Below are 23,010 nucleotides of genomic sequence, written 5' to 3'. Positions count from 1 at the left end.
ACTTTCAAAATTTCCCAGTTTCTGGTGAATGTAAGGTTATGATTTATTATTAGCAGCTATTTCTACAACACTGTTAGAGTTGTAGCTCAAATTCCACCCAACTCACCGTTAATCAAGCAGGCTGCTAGTTTGCAAGTGCTTTCTTTCCTCCAAGTTGTCATTGCACTGCAGACATAGTCAGGAAATTTCATTATGAGAAGTGTGTCCTTGAGGGTCTTCAGTCATTATTGCCTGATTAACCATGTTTGGAGTGTGTGCATTTTTCTGACCTGACACCTGGTTTATGGGTTTTTTCTCTCTGCTGGTTTGCTGTTGTAATCTCTTCTTATTTCTTTTGCCGTTTTCTGAAGTCTTTGCTTTTATTGCTGCCAGTATTTGCTGTCCTTTTCCACTTGCAGGATTATTTTTAACATGCTTTCGTAGTTGTTAAGTTTGGTTTTGCATCTTCAGGAGCCCCCAGAAGAGGAAATCAAGTGCACTTTAAATGTATGTCACCTTTCTCTTAGCTTTACTTGTTTATTTTTCCCCATTTAGCATATTTTGGCAACAGTGTAAAGGAGTGAATGGCTATAGCTTGTTTTCACATCTGTCTGTGCACAGGGATAGAAGCACACACCTGTGAACGTTCCCCCTTGTTATCATGCTTTGTAGTAAGCACCTTCTGTAGCTCAAGAATTACTGTCCAGGTGGATTGTTCTGATTGAATATCTTCTATTTTTGTGTTTACGACCTGAATTATCAAAGGGAAAAACTCTTTTAAGGGTATTTACCTGATGTAGGTTTAGAAATAAGGCTGCATTTATCAATTATCCTGTAATGGAGTAAGATGCGAGGCATGGGGACCTTTCTGGAATCATGTTCCATTTGGCACTCCAGTAGTTCAAGATGACACCCTGTCTCATGCATTTGGCTGCTGTTAATTAAATTCTAGTCTTGCAAGCAGGAGAATCTCTTTCGTTTGGATTATTCAGACTTGATTTTACTTCAGTGCATCTGCCAAGTGTTGTGTGGATCCATTTGGGGATTGCAGCCTGTACCTGCTTGCCACGTGAGTGCAGAAAAGCAAGAGAGGCACTATGTTTCTTTTTACAGTCTGATTTGCAGGTTGACCAAACAGAAGGACTGGTAAGTAATGATCCTCCTTTTGTGGCAGTGAAAGAGTAAAATGGGATGCTGGGAGTTTGCTCTTGAGTATATTCCTGCACAGGCTGCTGGCAATAGCAATTCCTCCTGCCGTTGGGGAGCTAGTGCTAAATCTCTTATCCCAACCTCCTATCCCAGTATGCAAAGTTGCCAGAGCATGACAAAATCAGCTGTACCATTCCTCAGGGGTGCACTGCGGTTTCATAAGTAAACCAAGAAACTGACAGGATGTGTGGAGCTTGGGATCTCTGTTATATATGGCCAGATGCTAAAGAATGTTCTTTTCTTGTCCTGCACATCATTTTCAGCAAAGGCCTTTAGCGCACACTCAAATTGCGCTAAAATTGTTTGGTGGTGTTGTTGTGGATGTGAAAAAAATTTTCTCAGGAATGGGGTGGTATTTCAGAGGCTGTGCTTTTAAAGCCAGTGTGCGGTTTTGTCTTTTACATGTTCTTACAAGTTATGTGTACGGTGGCACAGGCTGTCTCCCTGAGTATACAGAGAAGCATGACTGAAATTAAGTGTTTTTCTGGGAACATTTTGCCACTCATGTGCCTCTTAATTTTGTTTTTTATTCCGCCATACTGATTGTTTTCATTTTAGCTTATGTATTGAACTATGAATCATTTTGGGCTATACAGTAATATCACATTATAGTGTGGCAAGAGTCTTTAAACTACTCCAGCTCCCTTCCTCTCGCAAAGATGGGTGAATAAATGTCCTATTATTATGTTATCCATATAAGAAAAATACCAGCTGCTATCAAGCTGCTTTTCTCCACTTAGTCACTGTAACCAAATTGTCTGAACTGTAATATCACTCCCCAGGCTATTCGTGCTTAATTGGTAACACCCTTTTACAAACAGCTCAGGAATAAAGGAAATGTTTTTAAACAGTGTAATATGTAATGCAGCAACATGTGATTAAAATTCAGTACATTATCTCTCTTGGTATTTTATTGCTGCAGGTGCACAGCAGCCACTGATCAGAGACATGCTGTGGGCAACACTGCAATTAATTGAAGCTATTCTACTTATACACCTGCACTCACAAAAGGTTCTGAGTGTCAGTAGAGGATGCCAGATAGAATCAAGGGAAGGGCTCTGTGCTGACATAGATGTAAATAGATTGCTTTCTGAGGGAAAAGGGCACAAACAATTCTTAAAACAACTTGCCTGTTACCCCAAAGCTGCAGGTGTTGGAGATATTTAAAGGGTGTTTACAGATAGCCTTCCACAGCAGCAGAGGCTGACTCAGCTATCACTAAGCTCAAGGGGCTGTTTTCATTTTACTGATCAGTCAGGTCTCTCTAATGAGAGAGAGCAGAAAGGCTGTGTGTGGCATTACTGTTGATTATTTTGCTGACTGGCATGTGGAAGTTTGTTAGCTCTGTTGCAGAGCTGCATTGGAGCTACGGCAGCACCCTGCATACAGATAGGACCAGTCCTCTTTCTGCCTGGTGCTGCTGGAAGTCATGTCACTGCTGGGACGCTCATGCTGCTGAAGGCAGCTCTCCTGGCCAGACTTTGCTGGGGTGTGTTAGAGGGAAACACGTGGTGAGTCACTCTGCTGTTTGTCAGGAGCAAGCAGTGCTAGCGCTCTGCTACGTGCAGTTGTTCGCGGAGCTGGTGTTGGCTGTGTTCACCTGGCTTGAATACTGTCGTCTTTTTAGGGCCATGATGTGTGGGTTTGGGCAGGAGCTGCTTTGTGCCCTCAGTGCTCACCCTCGTGTGTTCTGAGGGAAGGGTGTTTTAATGTACGTCCAAGAATGACTCCAACAGCTGTAGAGAGAGATTGTTTTTTTTTCTGGAAAGGTTAAGGATGTGGTGAGAGAAAATGGATAATTAATGGGAATTGAGGTAACTTGCTGCATTTTTGTCAGATGTGTAACTAATGTCATGGGTGGGTTTTCTAGAAGAACACATTCCATAGCGGCATAACGGTTTGTGTAGACACAAAGTGAGATACTCAGTGTGCGTGCCATTTTACAACATTAGACTTCAGGCCCAGCGAGCCCTCCCACAGAGTTAATTAAGTGCTTCAGAGTTAATTGCTTAAATTGAGCATGTGCATGAGAACTAGTGGTACTGAATGCTGAGTCACTGGTGTTGGAGAGAAGAGTCTTAGGTTAGTGAACAGGACAGATGAGTCTTTAGCTGCCATGTTTTGCATTGATAGCTGACATCCATGGTTCTTGCAACAGTGTTAACTCATGTCGAGGGCTTAAATGCACTTCTTGGAGAGCCGTGGTGCTGTGATGTGTCCATGGCTGGGCAAACACGTGGAAGGTTTGGGAAGGGGCACGGGTGATACGAGCATCTCTGTTGAAGGGGCTGCCTGCAGGAACCACCACAAGGTGATACTGGCTTACTTGCCAAGGGAGAAGTGTGACTAACCATGTGGAAGCTTGGCACCTACTTCAGATACGTTTCTGTATATCATTTTGATTTCTTTTTGTAACTTTTTACCAGTGTGTGTTTTTTTCTCTAGTTAAAAGAAAAACACGGTGGGTATACTACATGAAAGGTCGAACAGATTTTAACAAAAGTTGAAGAGAGTTGCCTAATTCTGTAATCAGTGCACCAAAGTGTTATGTTGTCAGTGTAGAAGAATGAAGGTGAGGTACAGGATTGGTATTTGTAAATGGATTAAAGGAGGTTTGTTTTTGACTGCATCATATATCATTCTTTAAAAATTAAATAATTGAGAAAGAAAAGTAGATCTTATAACAAATTTATTTTTACAAACATGCTATCTGGATGTAATTCAAACATCTGGAATTTAAAACCCACTTTTTAATTGCTCTACAAGAAGCACAGCATTAAGAGTGCTGAACAGGTCCTAGGATGGCAGCAGGACTTGGTATTGGCCTGAGCTTAGATACATGCTTTGTGCTGCAGCATCAAGTATGTTACTGCTTGGAGAGCAAGACGGAAGTGGATCGATGTGTGGAAGAGTTAACCTAGCTAAGTTATTGGTTACTGTGCTAGGACTAACTGTGAACATGCTTACAGGATGTAGTCAACTATTATTTTTAAGCAACATTTGGAATAATTTCATAGTTTAGTTTTAAGGTTTTGCTGTTCTTCTGTCTGAAACATGTCCTGAGAACAATACTTTCTTGCCTCTCTACTGTACTGCTTGTCACACCATAGAACATCGACTTTGCTTGATTCATTTTCCAAAGCAGCTGGCAGGTTCAACCCACATGAATTGCAGAAACATATTTCAGATAGTTGTTGTTTTTCTTTAAACACAGGAAACAAAAAAGACTTTTTATCTATGGATTTTATCGTTTTTACTTTTTATTTGAACTGCATCTTTAAGTAATGATCTAAAGACTTTCAGAAACAGCATTAAATAGATTTTGCACTGTTTTAATGAGATCTTCAGACCAGACTTTTTTTATTGCTGTGTTTATATTGTGCCAGAGATTGAGTTAATTGCAAGTATGAGCTGACAGCAGTCCATGCATCTGTTTGATTCCTGGGCACAACCTTGCTCTTCTTGGACCTAAAACCAGAAGGCTGATTTGAAGCTGCACTTTATTTGATAAATATACCGGGTGATAAAAAGCTTTGTCTAGTTAATTACATTACTGAAAGAAGTCAAGAAGGTTAATAGTTCATTTGCATTGAAGTTGGAATGGTTAAGGATATTGGTATGCCAGTTCTCATGGATGAATCCTGACGGGCCTGTATGTCGGTAGTCCTATAAAGAAGGACATACTATGGCAGTACCTGAGGAACAGAGCTTGATTTCATTGGCACGCCTGACTTGGGTTAGAGAGCTGTATAACTAGATTACCTGTGCTGCTCAGGGCTGTTGCCTACTTCCAGTGAGGCACAAGGATTTTGTACCAGATCTTGCATGTTGGTTCAGAGTGGCTGCAGGAGCATCATTTCTGTGGGCATTCTTGCTTTTGGAGTGTTGCACCAGGGGAAGAATTTAAGTTCCTCTGGAATCTGAATTGAGACCACAGACTAAAATTTTCTTCGTGTGGTGTGGGAGCCTGAAGATATAAAAGCTGGTGACCTGTGATAGTACTGTGTGAGCCAGCTGTCTGAAGTAGGGGTGTTTGTGCACTGGCAGGACGTGCTGCACCTTGCCTGCGTAGGTGTAATGCTACGCTGCTGAAAGGACCTCGCTTTCTGGTTCCCAGGGCCATACAAACAACGAGGTTGTTTCATACTGGCAGCATGGTTTCTATGTTGCTGAGTTCAGAGCCAAAACAGACAGGTTGAATTTGCAGGTTTATAGCTGTGATTCCCTCTGATAAAGACAGGGTTGTCAGAGGGATAAAGCATTTTCATTTGCACAGCCCCAAAACATTTTTGATGCACTAGATTATGACCTAAAACTTAAAAAATTTACATTTGTCCTCAGTTTGAAAAAGATTCCTGTGCTGTACTTGACTTTTTCTCTTGCACCTGCATTTCACTATGGAAAATATTTATTTTACAGAGAAAATGTTGTCATGGCTAATGCACTGAAAAGCAGAACAGTTTCTTACAAAGTCTGCCTTGAGACCACGAGTTCAAGCCAAAATCTCGATGCGTTATGATACGATAGCACTGCACTAAGAAAAGAGCGTTAGGTGCAAAGTCCCCAAAAGAGATTTGAAAAATGAGAGGTAAGAGATGAATAGAAATAAGGATACTGTTTTAGACTGTGCTGGGTGTCAATACAGGAAGAAATAGTTTTTATTAGAAGTTCCAAATCCAAGCCTTCTTAAATCTTAGCTCTGTCTTCAGTGGATTCCATTCTGTTGGCCTTTGTTTTTCTATGATTATATAAACTTTATTTTAAAATAAAGCAGTATGTGACACTGTCTCCCTGTTTTGTAGTGTGATAGATTTTCTAATGCTTATGTATTTGCGTTATCCTACTTTTCCACTGTGAGCTTTCTTTTTTATCTTTTTCAATTGACTTCTGCTTTTTGTGTCACTGAAAGGATCCGATTCTTCACAACGGATCTTCTTGGAGGGTTGTAAAAGCTGGGCCGTTTCTGAAAACATATCAAGCTGAGCCATTGAAACTGCTATTTTCTCCCCTAAAAAGCTTTCCCCAGAGGATTGTCAGTACATTTATTTATTTTAACCATGTTGCCAGATGTACTAAGTATCTTATTTTAAAAGAAAACACTTGTAGTAAAGTTCTGCCAAGTACGTTACACATCTCTTCCAGTGTGGTAGCTCTGGTCCTTATGTGAGCTGGGGGCTTCAGACAAAGTTTATAGACTTGACTATTTCATTGTACTGCAGATGATTTGCTCTCAGATAAATCTGTAAAGGTGTGGGTGACTAGAAAAGCCTGGGGTGGTACCGGTAAATGCTAATCTTTCTTAAAACCTTTTTTTTTTTTTATCCAAAAAGGGCTATGCATCAATTTCTAAGAACATAAGGTTAGTGAGGACAAATTTTATCATCTATTCTTAGAAATATATTTTTCTAAAGCACAGATTTTGAACTTAACTTTGTGTCATAACAAATTATTAACAGATTTATTGTTTTGAATTACTTTTCTGGGTATGTCTTGCTACTGTTTTCTGTTGTTTTCCTAGTTTCAGGAAGATAGTTCCTTCTGTTTGATAGAAAGAAAGTATCCTTCTCATAACTTAAAGATTCTGATTTAAGAAAGGACATGAAGAGTTCTAATGTTAAAAATAGGGCTGTAAAGAGCTAGTAGATATTGAAATAATTTTCTTTGAATTTTAATACTGAAAATACCACTTGGATGCTTGGTTGGACAGATATTTGGTTGAAGGTTGAACAGGGAGAGAAGCGTCAAACTTACACACTCTCTCCCCCCGCCCTCTCCCCCCACTTACTGAGCAGGGAGAAGAAAATAAATAGATTTTTATTTTCCTAATGGAAACAAAGTGTTGCATCTGAACTGAGAAGCAAAACCTTTTGTTCATAAGGGATGTTTGTAGACTGAAATGTAGGAAGAGCATAGTCTCACTGAGGGTATCTCACTTGTGTTCTGGGATTGGGATTTGCATTGGCAACTTCGTCATTTCCAGGTAGTTATTAAAATCTATTGTGGTGCTCTTCTCTAAGAAATGCCAGGGAACACCACACAGCAGTACCATGTATGTTGAGTAAGAAAGAAGTGGTCAATGAAGAAAGTGAAGAAACTACAAAATCATGCTGGGGACACTGGATTTAATAGTAGTCCAAGTCCCAACGTGAGGAAAGATCATTGGTAGATAATTTTTTAACAACAACTAAAGAAGGGAAAAACAGAGAGAACTAGCCAAGCCGTAGGTTAAATTGAAATAGATCACAAATGCTGGATGAGAAACAAGCCAATACTGTAGTCAATTTGGCTAGCAATCTGCAGGACCACAGGAACTAGTCATCTTTTTCCTTTTGCGGCATGTATGATGTATAACCAAGTACACATTTTGACAAGTGTGTTGCAAGTGTCCTTTCCAGAGCTGAACTGAAAAACAAAACAAGAAAAAACAACAGTAAAATACGCTATTCCTGTAGCTTGTGAAGCAAGTGGTCTGTAACTTTATCCACAAAGATTCCCAGGAACTGGAATATGCAGAAAGTGACTTACATCTGATTTATGTTGGGCCTGAAAGAACACAGGCATCACAGGTAAGTAATGCAAGGCTGTGGAACTTGACAAGTTGGAGGTTGTCAGGCAGTTACAGAAACTTTAGATCATGGTTCAAAGTTGGCACAGCTCTATTCCAGATAGGTTGGAAATCTGTGCTTTGTGGTTTGGGTGGCTGTGTCTTCTGCCCAGAAACGAAGTCATTAAAGAATACAACTGTGGAAAAAAATACTCTTACATGTGAAATTGGTATTGCCAGTAATGGCACATTAAGCTTTGGTTAAAAAAGAGTTTGCAGTAGTATGGGAATTTGTTTTATTTTTGTTTTAATTGAGGACAATGTATTGTGTATGTAGTATCTGCAGTCCTGTGCTGTTTCGGAAGATGATCTCAGAAATCACTGATTATACACTTAAACATTCCAGAGGCCCCTAAATGACAGGCCAGTACACCTAAAAGTGCCTGAGTTGTTCAATAGCAAGCTTCAGTGCAGTTGTGTGCCAAATAGGTCTTGGTTATTGTTACAACTAACATGAGAACAATCAAAATTACAGGGTCTGGACAGTTAAAGTTTTTTGTAATGGGAAGGCATTTCACATGTCCAATAGCAAAAGAAGAGAACTGGAGGCAGTTTTCCTTTATGAAGTTGGTTCTTGCTCACTGGAGGCCATCAGCGAAGATGCAAGAAGACTGGGGACTCCTTCCACAACCATCTAGCCCAACTGCCTGACCTCTTCGAGGTGAGCAAGAAGATGAAGCTTATTACTGAGGGCATCGTCCCAGTGTCTCCCACAGTGAACAAGTGGCAGGCAGAAGTTGGCACGGGAAGGGAAGGCATGTCCTGAAGAGGATGGTGATGAGTGGCATGACAGGCAGGCATGACTGCCACTTTTTAAGAGTGCCTAAGGAGCAAAAAACTTGTCCACTAAGCATTAGCCTAAAGTTGGCAAGAAGTTGTTGCTGTCGAGTGAGAAAAGCCATTGTGGCTGCAAAGCCTGGATGCAATGACTAACATGCAGAATTCCTCTGTCCACTGATAGAAATTCTGCTCTGACTGGTGCTGCTTTCCCAGCTGAAATGAGAAATCAAATTGAGGCAAGATGACAGCTGCTAAGAAAAGTGAAGTCATTATTTCGCTGCTTGTGGTGGTGAGCTACGGGAAGCAATTAACCTGACATTTTGGCCAGGTTGCTTCAGGGTTTGTCATAGCTCTGTTCTGAGGATTTCACTGAACTTGAAAGAAAAATAGCCCTGGCTTCTAGTGAGTGAGCATAGTGTAGGCAGTTGTTGGGCAACGCTTCCACACCATACACTGTAAATGCTAATTTTGCTGATATTGAAATGAAGTTCTGATAGCACTTCCAGGGATCTTATATTTAAGACTAATAAAATCTTTTTTCCTGGGACAAGGTCTTTCTTCTGTGTGCTATAAACCTAACAGAAGCCTCTGCCACTCTTCATTGCTTCTTGTAGCTTTAAACATCGATAATATTGCATCTGTGTGATAGGAGTATATTAAATTTATCATTGAATAAAGTTGGCATGATGACTGGGAGAGAAATCACTATGACGATTCATTTTGCATTTAAAATAAAATTAAAGCGGTCTTATTAGTGGGTGAAGGAAGATAGAGCTCTTCCCATAACAGGTCCTTCTGAGCTTCTGTGGTCCCATTCCTGCCCTCCTTCCTATAAGAAGCTGTGTCATCTGTGTTTGATGTTTGTAGTCTCTTAATTTTAGAATGAAATACTGGCCCATGACCACGATTGGCAGGTGACAGCGTGACTTCCCAAGAGTGACTTAGAGAGCTTCGTCTCTAGAAATGTCAGAAGAGCTTTTCACTTTGAGTAATTCTGTTACAGTGAATGAAATACTTTGTGTTACACCAGAGCTGAACCTGGTAGCAACACAGTCTTTTCCGCTGCAGAGCAGGACTTGCTGCAAAAGATTCTGTAGTTGCCACAGTAAGTTCGTTTGTTACCATGTATTAAAAGAAAATTGCTTACCTCTGAAATAACATCGTTTTCTTTAAACAATTGCCTGATTCATCACATTATGCTAACCTTAAGGGGAAAAAAGCCATGAGGATTTCTGAAATGATGCAGGATGGACCTTCTAGTTCTTACATAAATGCTCTAGTTATCACAACATTTGTAGGCATGTCCACAAGGCAGATGGAACATTCTTCTCTCCTTTAACTTTTCTCTCTGTCTTGAGCTTACACAAAAGAGAAACAGGCATTTTCGGGTGAACTGCATTTTCAAGTCCAGGATCTAGCTTTCCATAGCATGAAATTCTGCAGGTCATGGTCTTCTTAACAGTCGTGCTTTGAGATGCAAGCAAATGTCTTTCTCTTCTTCCAGTGATGGAATAATAATAATAATAATAAAAATAACAACAAAGCCAAGCATTTTGTTGAAGAAAATATATGGAAAACCTCTAGAGAGTTAAACTGGCTGTTAGTCTTTGTCTGATATACATTGCGATACTGAAGCTAGGTCCAGCTTTTCCCTCTTCTTAGTGTTATTCCTTCTGATGTTAATAACTATCCCCCATTTTAATCACTCCTAGATAAAATAATTAATGAATTAGAGGAAATATTCACCCACACATCTGAAGTATAGCTTTACATGAATGCTATCTCTGAGATGCATCTCATAAGGCCAACAAGTGACAGCAGGAATGCAGTAAAGATAGTGTTGGTGCCATCTTGTACATGGGCTTTTCTGGGGACTTAGAAGTTAGCCATTAAATTTGCTCTAAAGTCTAACCAGGTTTCAATTATCATGCACATACTCTTATATAGTAGAATCATATCAAAATCAATTTGCTTGTTACATGAAGCCAGCCAAAACCAACAGTCATCTGGCTGTAACTGGGTCCTTCTTGTTGTGTGTGCTATTCTAATTTCAGAATAGTTTTGTTCTTAAAAATGATTTTTTGTAGGTCAATTGTGTGTAATAAAGCCTAGACTTCCTTAGATATTTTTATTTACTCACGGAATAAGGCTTAAATGTTTGTAACCTAATGGAAGGTTTGCTTAATTAATAAAGCAACTGGAATAGTCTAGTGCTCGTAACTCTGAATGCAAAGGGATAAATAAAGTAACTGCTCTAAGTGCAGAAGTGCTAGTAGACCACCTTTTTTTTCCTTCTCTACTTCTCTATGCAGTTTCCTTTTACTGAAATTGATTCTGAAAGATGTCAGTGAAATGTAGGTTGTTTGGTGGGTCAGGGTTTCATCTGAATCCGGGCAGACTTCCATCATGGGAAAGTGGGCGGCTCAAGGCTAATACTTGGGTGGAAATAAAACCCCCAAACCAGAAGCTTTCTCAGTTCTTACTTTTGGTCTTTGCATCACATAGCTTTTTTGTTTGTTTGTTTGTTTTCCCCTTTTTTTAAATGTGCAGCCTGCCTTTTAAAGCACATAGGGATGCCAGCTTTTGCCTATGTAGCTTTGTCATCCAATAAAAAGAAGCAGGGACTGGCCGTAGCTTTCAGCTGCTGCCCGTTTCAGCTGTGTTTACTTAATGAGCAGTACTATATCTGCCTAAGGTCTGATCCTTATCTGTGGAGATGAAAGAATTACATCACTCCTTCTGCTGTCCAGGGAAGCAGGCTTATTGCTCTGAGAGCCTGTTCCTCATCACGGCTTGCAAATCGTGGCAAGAGCTGCTGATGGAGCCTGTGCTTGCCTTATGGGGAAAGGCGCAGAGTCAGCAGGCCATCATCATCCCCAGACTTCTGTCCAATGACATCAATTTATTCCTGCTGAAGGTCTGGAGTGCTTTGGAGTGCAAACCATAAACCACAGTCCATGTGCATGTGTTAATAAAGATGGCAGTTGCTCATTTGTGGTGCTTTGATTGAGTCAGGTGTGTAGAATCTGTTCCACAGGTTCTTGCAGGTTACATGTGTAAGGTCTGTATGCATGTACAGACCACTTTTCCAAGTTTTATGTTTCCTAAGGTATAGGAAAGTTGGTTGCTAGACAGTAAGTAGGCACAGGTACTAGTTTCTCTTCCCAGAGGAAATAAGCCCATATTAAATTCCAAGGAGTAGCTGTATGAAAGTCAGTCTGTGGCAGAGAAGCCTTGAACTTCATTGCCCTTTCCCTGTCTATGTCTCATACCTCCTTCTTATTTGTACTCATGAGCACCCAAAATGTGAGAGGCAGAATGTGAACAAAGGGTTACTTAAGTCAAAGGTCATTAAATGATTTTTGTTGAACATTTGCAGAAACATGAACTCTTCCCAATGTTTTCCCTTATGGCCCTGGTCTCCCTCCCTCAGCTGAATGTAAAAAGCACAGTGATAGTCTGAAGTCAGGTGCGCTAAGTCCTGTGACACCTGTGTTTTCCTGGCACCCTTGGCAGAGCCTGGCCCCACAGCCACCCTTCACATCCAGTTTTTGGTTTGACTTCAGCTGTGGTGAGAAATACTCTGCCTGTGTTTTTGCTAGCAAACACAGTTAAACCCTAGTGATTTAGGAGTTTTCATTCTGGAAGGTAATATAAATTAACTTGCTGAACGCTCACATGAGAAACGTGATATAACTGTCTCTTGAAATCATGACCTGGAATGAATTATGTTTTATGAGTAGTCTTAAACATTTTTAATTCTGTTGGACAACCTTTGTGTTGTTTTTTTTTTTTTTTTTCTTCCAACATTTGTCAGGTTGATGTAGAGAGAAAGGTAAAATTTAGAAGCTCTTATAAATAGGCAGTAAAAGAAATACTGGTGGGTTGAGTCTTCTTCCTTATCAGCTGAAAAAAGAGAAAAAGAAAAGGTTCATGAAACAGTAGAGTCCAGCAGAACAGCTGCCCTGAACTGCCACTCCCCTTGCTTTTGTGTGTTGGGAGATAGAGTGGCTTTGCAGCTGGAGGATGGGCTGGGGCTTTCAGAGGTGGTGGACTTTGGGGCTCTGTCTGAAGGGGAATTGCCTTTCCTGTTTGTGGCCTTGCTCTGGAGAATGCAGGTGCTCGTGGCTTTGGCTGTTAGGCTGCTGTCCTCCTCACTCCTCCAGCATGGGTGAGGCACAGCTGCCTCACTGAGTGAGGACATGAAAGAGGAAAACGCCACTCAGTAAAACAATAAGTGGTGGCTGTCTCTGTCCTCTTCCTCCATAGTCAACATTTTCAGTCTACCACTTGACCTGTTTCAGGGTCTTTTTCCTATTGGATTTCAGGCTCTTTAGACAGGACAGCTGTGTTTGTCTTCATGACTTGGCTGTCTGGCTCTGAGGGTTTCACGTTGTGTTCTTGCATTTGTGTTGCTGCCACAGTGAGCTTGACAGATAAGACAAAACAAATTGTTTTGATGTGAGCTGCATAGCTTTTTCCTTTTGTTCAGCTACCAACAGAGTGTAGGTTTAAGTATTTTTCAATCTCTCTGCGCTCCTTCCTCCCAAAAACAGTGCCACAGACTTGGGTGCGTTTACGTGGCACTGATTCACTGTCACTGCAGGTCCTTGTGTGAGTGGGTGCTCGGGCTATTGGGACCCAGGGTCTCTATAGATTCTGTGGCAGAACTGGTGAGGATTCCCCTGCTTGTCTCTTCATTGCAGAGTCCGACTGCACCTTCAGCAGTAGCAGCCCCTCGGCTGGCCCCTCTTGAATTTCGACGTTGGACTGCTGACAGTGTGCGTGGTGTTGACGTGGCTGGACTGGGCTGCGGGCACTGGTGGGCAGTCTGCATGCACAAGTCTGTGTGGGCTGCGGGTCCTTGCCAGCCATCTGTCAGCGGCCATTTTCAGGCTCTTTCCTACAGCTCCAGCCAGCTGTGCCAGTCTATTTGTGTTTATGGTTTAACGGCAGATAGAAACCTGCTGATTTTTTTCTAACTAATGCCGCTTAGGGACAGGTTTGCTGCAGGCAAAATGAACACACACAGAATGTTTGTGTATTATTTTTTTCCTGTCCTCTCAGAGATTTCTAGCTTTGACTCAATCTAAGTCAGGGGAAGCAAAAAAGTTAGGGAAGCAAATAATCTCTCTTTCAGCCTGTCATTCAATCAATCTGTAGCTGAGTGTGTGTGGACATCCTTGCTTAACTCTAGCTGGGTCCTGCAGTGGTGTCAGAAAGGCTTCTGGCTAGCTTGTAGTAGGGGGAATGGTTTTCTGCAGAAGCACGTGTGCTGAGCTGTGAAGCAGGTGGTGAGTCTGCAGCAGCCTGCAGCAAATACTGAACTTGTTACTGATGAACAATGCCAGGCGTATGCTTGTGTGGGAATAAAGTCAGCCAAGACGTAATCACATTCTGCGGTGTTCACCAAGTGTAGCTCTTGTGGGTACAGAAAGTCCAGACAGGAATACAAAACCTTTGTTCCGGCTGTCCTCTGGTTATGTGGAATGAGCTATTGCAGATCCAGCTCTTGGCTCTTGAGTAATTTCCGAAAATAGTGCAAACATAATCCTTTCTGAGGGCACAGATGGTGGTATTGTGGCTTTATGCACTGTTGTGCTGTGAGTTAGAGAAGCGTGGTGTTGTCAATATATTGCTCAAAGTAAGGGAACTGGAAAAAAAGCCTCTTTCTACTGTTTAAATTTAGTCATGTATCTACTGGAAGGGGTTTCTGATATGTGCAAAATTCCTTGCCAGTCTAGTCGTTTGTCCATTTACAGTCCAAAGCATTTTTGTCCTGAAACTTTAATACAGCATCAGCAATTCTCACCTGAAGGGCTTGATAGTTGAGACTGCTCCACTGAGCTTCATAAAGAAAGCTGTATTTTGGTTTGAATTTGTGGAAAGATGAGTTTTGCATATGACTGGTTTATCATTTATTAAATTGATCTGTTTCTTCTCATTTTAATAATTCAGTGATTGTTAAAGTACTGGGTGCTTAGTCTAACCTGAGGAGTGAGGTTCATCCTTAGAGATCTCATCATCTAGGATCTTTTCAGGTAAGTAAAAGTAAGCTTCTTGTGTAGCGTCTAAGTAATATTTGAAATAGGAAAATGATTTTTTAGAAGGTCCTAAATCTCTTTTAGAAGGTCCTAAATCTCTTTTTGGGATACAATCTGTATGTAAGAGATTTGTCGCATGCAGAGTCTGCACAACACAAATTCTTTAAGCCTGTAAATTATCTGCATGTTCTTGAAAGAAAAGATTGCAAATTATTATTGTTTGATTTTTCATAGCCATACAGTGAGGTCCTGAGAGCAGCACATGTGACAGTCTGGCAAACAGTCCTTTTTTTCTGTAGTCGCTTCTATTACTTTTCAAGTCCACTTTATTTCTGGAAGTCCATCTTCTATATTTTCTATATTTTTTTCATAGTCCTCCTTAACTTTGTCCTTGCCTGACCCTGGGACCGCTTTCAAGATGGAATCCTGGAAAGGACTTGACTTTGAGTTTTTAGACTGAAATAACGACCTTGTTGATTTTCACCCGGCTAGGATCTCACCTGAAGACTATACCAGCAAAGATAAACCTCACAATTTAAGCTTTCATTTGCATTTAAAAAAGCAGACAAACAACAAACCAACAAACTAACCAACAACAACAAAACATGCTTGCTGACAAAATTATTTTATCACAAGTAGCTTCAAGACTGTATACTTCAAAAAAGATAGACGTGTGTAACGTGGGCATAATTTTGGTGCTGTCTGTTTTGTCAGAGCTTAATTCATAAAGTACTTAGTTTTGGTTGTTACTTAGCAGTGGTGTACTGTTGTGTGTTTTTTTTTCTAGTCTAACTTATTCACAGGTGCAAGAAAATATCTATTCAAATATCAATTGCAGATGAGCAGGTGTTATTTAATTCCCAGAAAAAAGTCCTAAAAAGCTGGTAAAACAGCTTAGAAACAGAACATGTGACCAGAGCTCCTGGACTGCAGGATTTAAAGTTAGCTTTTATATTGTTTTTAATTCAGTTCTTTCAGCAGGAGACTCTTGTGTTCAGACTTGGAATGAAAGATTAGTTTCAAACATTATGTCCTATCAGACCTAAAGGCTGTCATTTTGTATCCTGTATGCTCCCATTTGCAACTTAGAGGAAAAAGGCTTTGTTTCTTTATAATCACAGAATCACAGAGTTGTAGGGGTTGGTAGGGACCTCGAGAGATCACCGGGTCCAACCCCGCTGCCAAAGCAGGTTCCCTAGAGCAGGTTGCCCAGGTAGGCGTCTGGACGGGCCTTGAAAATCTCCAGAGAAGGAGACTCCACAACCTCCCTGGGCAGCCTGTTCCAGTGCTCCCTCACCCTCACCGTGAAGAAGTTCTTTCGCATGTCGGTGCGCAACATCCTGTGCTCCATTTTGTGGCCATTGCCCCTAGTCCTGTCCCCACAAACCACTGAAAAGAGTTGTTCTTTTGTCAACAGTCCCTACTGGTTGCTCAAGCCAAAAGATCACTGGAGATCTTCCATGTCAGACTTTGCAGCGTTAAAGAGGAAAAACAACAGGTCTGAGTGCCCTGTTTTACTGCTTATCAGGGTCCTTCTTGTCTGCTCTCCAGAGTGCTTTCAGAATCTCTATGTTGTGCTTGTAAAACTGTAAAAGTGAGAGACAGAAATGTACTGTTGGAATTGAGAAAGTGGGAGTAGTAAAGACAAAGATTTGTTGAAATAAGGAAATTAATATATGAGGCCTACAGCTTGGTTGTTTGGCTTTCACTGGCTTGGTGATTTTTAAAAAAAAAAAAAAAAGGCAAAACTGTTTGACAAGCTGCATTCATGGGATAACTTCTAATTTCCACTTGCTTTCTTTCATCTGTCTTCCTAAATGTCAGTTGTAGTCACCCAGGATGGGTTTTGGTACTCTATATTTTCAGAACGATGATATAAACTGAGTTCTGGCCCAGCACGTTACCAAATTCCCATCTTTTCTTAATCAGCCCTTGAAAAACAATGGGAAGATGGCAGTTTTATAAACCTGGACTTTAGTGAGCTAAAGAGTAGATGGTTTCAAAGTTGAAAATGACCACTTCATACTCATATTAATAAGTTAATTATCAGTCTCTTCCAGTTTCAACTTCTGTCTGCTCTAAAGTCTTAGCCTTCACAGGAAACGCTATAATAAGCTGATCTCATTTACCAAAGTGTGCATCATTGTGTTGAAGCCACATTGGAGAGAAGAGTTTGTATTTCTCATGCCAAATGCCTGTCAAGGTTTAAGGGTTCCAAGAGAGAAACAATGCAATTTATTAGACCAGCTGATGTTCTTGCAGAAATGAGGCAAGTTTTCAAGTTCATGTCCAAGCTAGCGTCTCAATTTGCGTAATAAAAACTGTTACTATTATTGCAGTCATACCTTGTCCCTTGAAGATCACAAAAGCAGTATGAAGGTGGGCACCACAAAAACATGCCTGGTTTGACATTGCTGTGCAGTCCCTGTTTCATTACTGGGCACTGGTTAATAGCCACCAATGTCTCTCTTGTCTGTGTCATCCTCACTAGCCTTGCCACCATTTTATTTCTGTTCCCTTCTTCCCTGTAGAGGAAAATCTGGCTTCGAGTGCTATGCATAAGCAACCAGTGTTAGGAGGCACCTCTTTGTTTCCTTGCACTGGTGAGCTCTGCCAGCAGTGCTGCTTTAGCCCAGCTGTGTTCCTCGAGGCTCTCCCAGTGCAAGGGCTCCCATAGAGCATGCTGTCCCAGGTGCCACGTTGCATCCCCTCGAAATATTCCCTCAGGGTACAGGGAGCACTGAGCAGGTTCCTCCTTGCCCTCCTGGTGTTGGCCCTTAAGGTGGGTGATGCTTCCGGAGCATCTGGGAAAGCCTGGGCCAGCCACGCGAGCTCTGTCCAGCACGCTTAGGCACAGTGCACGCGTAGCAGCAAATGGATGCTTCAACTGCATTTTACCCCGATTTCCTAGGAAATTCACATGAAAAATCCATTTTTGTCTATGCTCTTCTGGAAGATCAGCAGCTGCCCCCAGCTAAAACTTCTAGCACAGATCTCCACGTACCCTCTTTGCTCCTTTGAGTACTGATGTTTTGCCTATCTGTGAAAACCTTCATTTTGCGGCCATGAGTAATTGTATGAGCATGGTAAGTACGTGTGTTAGTATGAACAGCAGAGTAGCTTTCCTGGGTGTAACTATTTTTAGAGGACGAATGGGTGTGTGTTTAAAAACTATATGAAGTTTAAATACAATTGTATTATAGGGGAAAAATAAAGGGCCTGGGCTCTGAACACTGGGGGAAAAGAAAAACAAAAAAATAACCAAACCGTCAACACCCCTTCTCAACCCCAAACCACCAGCTGCAGTTCTGTCAATGATATATAAAGGATCACTTTAAAATTGTGGCATCACTTACTTCCACGGTGATTTTTTTTTTAATGAAATAACCAAAGGAAGGCCTTGTGCATATGATGGTTCTTCAAGTGGGCTTTAATGACTTAAGGAGCCTCTTGATCTCCTGTGAAGACATGATTCTGTACCTTAGTACTCTTGATTGCTCAGGTTATTGTTTCATTCAGTATCAGTGGCTGTGTTTGCTTGCTTTTGGACCAGTATCAAGACCTTTTGGCCAAACTGGACTTCATGGTTTCCTTAAAGCTAGGTGATAAACTTAGGAGCATCCTTTGCACTTGTGGTGTTAGATGAGAGCTGGTGTATTCAAGGACCCCAAAGGATGCTAACCTTACAGGCACAAAATCCCTCCTGTTAATGTACTTTGTGCCACTTAAATTTCCTCTCAAACAGCAAGGGTTGGCTCCTGTTTCCTTTGAAGTGCTTCATTCCTGACTGCAGAAGCATCCTTTGTGTAGGAAGGGATTGCAGAATTCACTCAGCTGACTTTTTCAGATATACTCGGAAGAAATGGAAGTCAGAGTACGACATGCAAGTAAAATATTGAAACAATAATGTTTTTAGGTAACTTTTAATAAAATCTTAGCTTGGCTTCAGAATGAATCCTTGCTTGTTGTTGTGTGATGTGGTTACATGAAGAGGAGCTCCTCTTGGAACATGTCTGGAACATTCACCCGAGGGTGCAAAAAATATTAAAGGATTCATTTGCCCTCAGGCATGTGTAATGTGGAAGACAGCCACCTGGGAGTTCACAAATTAAATTCCTGGATTATCTTCTATCACAGGAAAGGAAGTGTTTGTTGCTTGAATGGCGTATTGCAACACTTTAGCCCCAAGTTTTGCTGTGGAGATAATTGTATGGGGCACAAGTACTCTGTAAGGCTTCTCAGATGTGTTTTAATTGTTCTGTTTGAAGCTCCAGTAGCTGATACAGTACACTGAATAACTGAAGAAAATATAAACACCTAGTAGCTTCTGTTTGTTCAGACAACTTGTTTGCTTCATTAACCCTTTCTCTGAACTGTTTCCACTGATGTTACCTGCCATGGGGCTGCTGCTTACCTGTGCTTCTTGGACAGAGATTGTAGTCTTTGGCCTGTTACAGTTGCTTCTGATGGTAGTTTTCATCTTTTCATGCATTTGGTGAACTCAGGCCAAGTGTGGATTTGGTGATCTTTGGTGTCCTGGGACAGTAATAAGTGATTGCATGTCACTAAAAATGGTGCTCAGCTTATGCCAGACTGGCTAAGCCTGATAATTCAAGCTCCTGCAAAGTGTGCTGGATTTTTATTTTTTTTTATTGTATCATGGATGGGCTAGCAGCTGTGTCAAAATATAGCATAAGTTTGTAGTTGATAATCGAGTAGCCAAGAGACAGAAAGAATGAAAAAAAAGCTATGTGAAATCTGTCCCATATTTTATGGGTGAGGGTTGCTGTGTTTTTTTTTTGTTCCCCCCCCCCCCCCCCCCCCCCCCATCTGAAGCTGTCCACCTCCACTTTTTATTAGATTTACAGATGGGATAAACTTGCACTGAAGTTGGCGGTGCCAGGTATCTCAGCTGAAGTACCATCTACAGTTTTCACTTAGGTCCTCTATTTGTAGATTTCTTTTTCCTGGATTTTGCTGGAAATTTGAAACACAGCTTTAATTGACAGAAATAAAATCTATATTGCTGCTGCACTGAACAGGATTCTTTTGGGCTGGCACTAGTCCAGAAGTGTTTTATTGCCACAGGATAATACTGAAAGTGTGTAAGGTCAATGAAAATGTGTATTAAAACCTCCCAATGTAGCAAAGTGACCCTGCTAAGGTAAATATAGGAACAGCCTTGTAGAAGTGAAGCAGTGAGGAAGGAAAGCTAGACAAAGAAGGAACAACTGATAAACACAGACATGAGAAGGTTTTTTCCTCTAAGACTGGATCCTGTGAAGGGAAGGAGAGAGCCAGCGTTCAACTGGAGAATTTACGAATTTCATTTGCAGTCAAAAGCTCTACGAAAAGCCCAGGAACATCAGCTTCCTGAGAAGCTTGAACAAACTGAACTGAACTCAAACCAAACTGAACAGGAATGGGCAGTTTGCTTGGCACTTTGCAAAAGCGTAAGCTTGAATTTCACTGAAAATGTAATGGATGGCAGCGAAGAAACGTTTCAGATATTGTTCAGGAGTGGGTTGCAAGCTGTCATTTGGATAACCAAGGTCAACACACTTGCTGTTGTAAGTTAATTTAAATCAAACAGAGCAAACTCACTGTAGCTATTTGTTTTAAAACCATCAGGAAGCTGTGACTAATCATGCAGCAACAGGCATGTCGTACCACAAATGCTGCTGTTCTGAAGCTTGTGCATATGTGCAAAAACATATAGAGGTTTTATAAGCAATGTTGTTTGTGAAGAGATAGGAGCCCAGGATTTTATCTCCAGCTGTTGTAGGGATGAAGTACTACTACAAATTAACTCTAATAGTAAAGTGGGAGCAGTTGCATCAGTTTGGAGAGTGTTTCTTTTATAATACATTTTAATACCCATTTTTCCCCAGTGTTACCTGGGGTTATTTGCTTTGATGATTGCCTTGGTTTCTGTGGCAGAAATCCATGTATTAATATTAAGCAAACCACAAAAATTCCTATCCTTGCATCTTTGAAGATGACATCACCTCTTCTCTTCTCTTTTGAAAAACTGACCAGTATGCAGTTGGAAATCATTAGCTTTGAAGCCTTTCTGCCACAGTGAAGAAGGGCTACAAAAGCAGGGTGAGCTGCCCACCAGTCAGTGGGTGTAAGGGACAGTAAGTGCATTATACTTGAGTATTGGCGGAGTTTTAGAGGATAGGGCATCGCATGCGAAGCGGTTGTGAGGAGGATGTAAGATCAAAGCTGTCATTAGTGTACAGCGCTTGCCATCTGATGCATAGGCTTGCTGAAAGAAAATAGAAAGGATGACACTGCAGTGCAGTAGCTGTTGTCACCTGAAATCCTTGGACATTTCCAGTTTCAATGACGGGTAAGACTCTGTGTGAGAGCACATGACATACAGGCAAAGATACCTGAATACAGTTCTACACCTTAACTTCAGGATTTTATTACTTAAGGAACACAGTTTCCTTCTAGCTCCCAAGAGGTTTTCTAGCAGCTCCCTTTTCTTTACAAGAAAGCTTTTGGAGATGTCTGTGAAAATCACAGAAACACAGTAAGCCCTTATTAAGTACAAATTAATAAGACAAAGCCATGAGGAAAAGTAGTGAGGTGCAGGCTTGAGAGACTTGTGGTCTCGATATCTCAGTCTGTATTTCCTTGGCAAAAATGATGAGGGAAAGTTGTGGAGGAGCTTGCTTGCAGAGGGAAAGATTTACTGACATGTGTCTGGGGAGAAGATGAGGATTTGGGTTTTATTTGGGGACAAAGCTGATCGTAACATGTGTGACTGTTAATTACTGAACAGGGAATATGGTAAAGAATGTAATTCCTTGCTGTACTTAGTTTGATGCTTGCTCTAGACAGGGTGTGTGTTTACAGATGTACAGGCAACACTTTAGTACAGGGCCCTCAACTTCTGAAGACGGAAGTTTCCCACCTCCTGGCCCTCTGTCATTCATTTTGGTAAAGACAAGGTAGAATATAGCCCTGAAATCTTTCCTATTTGATTTTAGTTTGTCAGCAATGAGAGACCAGTGTTATCAATTTACTGGTGAAATTTTGACTTGGTGAGCATTGCAATAGTTTGTATGAGGCTGTGTTTGCTATGCAGGTGCCTTATTTGCTCAGCTGGCCACAGGCATCAGAAGTATTTTCCATTTCTTCTTGTGAAAATTGTGGAGCCAGCAAAAGATCTGACCATTGAAGAAAGTGACAGATTTTCCTTCTCTGAGGTAATTCAGGCTTCTTATTATTGATCAGTCTGCAAAGGGCAAGCATCCACCCACTTGCTATTAGCTCTTATCTCCTGTTGAAATGGTCTGGTCAAGTCAAATATATGCCTGTCTTTGTCATGTTGCAAACCACGTTCAGTTCCTCCCTTTTGCTTCTCAGCCCTAGGGAGCTGTTATTAATTTACTCTCTTAGCTTATCCCTAGAATGTCCCTTTCCAATAATTTGGGTTATTTCACATAGTGTGCATTGTTACCTGGTTGTGCAAAGTCAAGAGGCAAGTTACTGATCACACAATCTCTAAACATCAGAAAATCAAATCTTTTATCTAAAGGTTTTGCAGTAATAATAACAAGAGACCAAGTGATGGTTGTACATTTTTTAAAGCATTTCTCTTGTATTTATTTGGAGACAAAGATTAAGTATTTGAATTTCAAGAGGTTTGCACTTGCACTTTATGGCCAGGTGGCTTGGATTTGAATTCTTGTGGTGGCAAATCTCCAAAACTGGATAGATACAATATATGTACTCTGTGTAACTCTAGCCACTCGTTGTTGTAGTGTAATCCCCCAAATGGCTTCAGTTAATCAGAGATTTCACTCTTTCCCTCATAGAAGCTTAAAGGCAATGCAAAAATATTAAATTCTTATTCACATTCTAACATTTGCTTTTAATATGTTTTACCTCTGATCAAAAGGCACGGTTCCTTTCTACCAAGAAGTCTTATTTCATGACCACAGCACCTGATACCGAGTTATTGGGTTTGGCCTGGGTTTTCTAAGCAGGCTATAACATAACACACAAGACAATTTTCATATAAAGCAAAATTGAGGTCTTCCATGTGCTTTACCAAATTCAATTTTAATGGCAAAATGGTATTTTCTGCTGCAGAGATATGCCTGGTGGTGTATTGGTGTTCATGCCAGTTTCCTGGTGTTGCAGGCGTGCAATTCCATCCATGTACCTCTTGTCTGTGTGGAGCATGGTGCTCAGCAAGGTGAAGAAGGCACCGACAGCACATGGTGACTGGGCCTTAGGTGCCCGGGGTGCAGGTGGGTGTCCTTGTGCACAGGGCCTGCCGGACCCAGGTGCTCTCGGCAGATTTCCTAGTCACGGCTTGACTGTTCTCCCCAAATTTGTGGGTTTGGGACATATGGCAGTGAGGCACAAGTAAGG

General features: G+C 41.1%; 1 protein-coding gene across 5 annotated transcripts in view; it reads left to right on the top strand.

Moving 5' to 3' along the window:
* The window catches only part of CFAP299 (cilia and flagella associated protein 299), a 219,177-nt gene that overhangs the window by 20,786 nt on the left and 175,381 nt on the right, over nucleotides 1-23,010 (top strand). Inside the window, exon 1 of one of the 5 annotated variants that reach the window (XR_013951061.1) lies at nucleotides 2,426-2,699. The exons of the other annotated variants lie outside the window; for them this stretch is intronic. The gene's annotated coding sequence lies outside the window, so the exon portion shown is untranslated. Of the gene's footprint in view, nucleotides 1-2,425; nucleotides 2,700-23,010 lie in introns of those variants that run through there. 5 annotated transcript variants of the gene reach the window in all.

This window comes from Anser brachyrhynchus (genome assembly GCF_964034855.1).
Source record: "Anser brachyrhynchus genome assembly, chromosome: 4".
In the NCBI taxonomy this organism is placed as follows: Eukaryota; Metazoa; Chordata; class Aves; order Anseriformes; family Anatidae; genus Anser; species Anser brachyrhynchus.
Note: the sequence above shows the minus strand (reverse complement) of the source record. Positions and strands in the feature narration are given on the sequence as shown.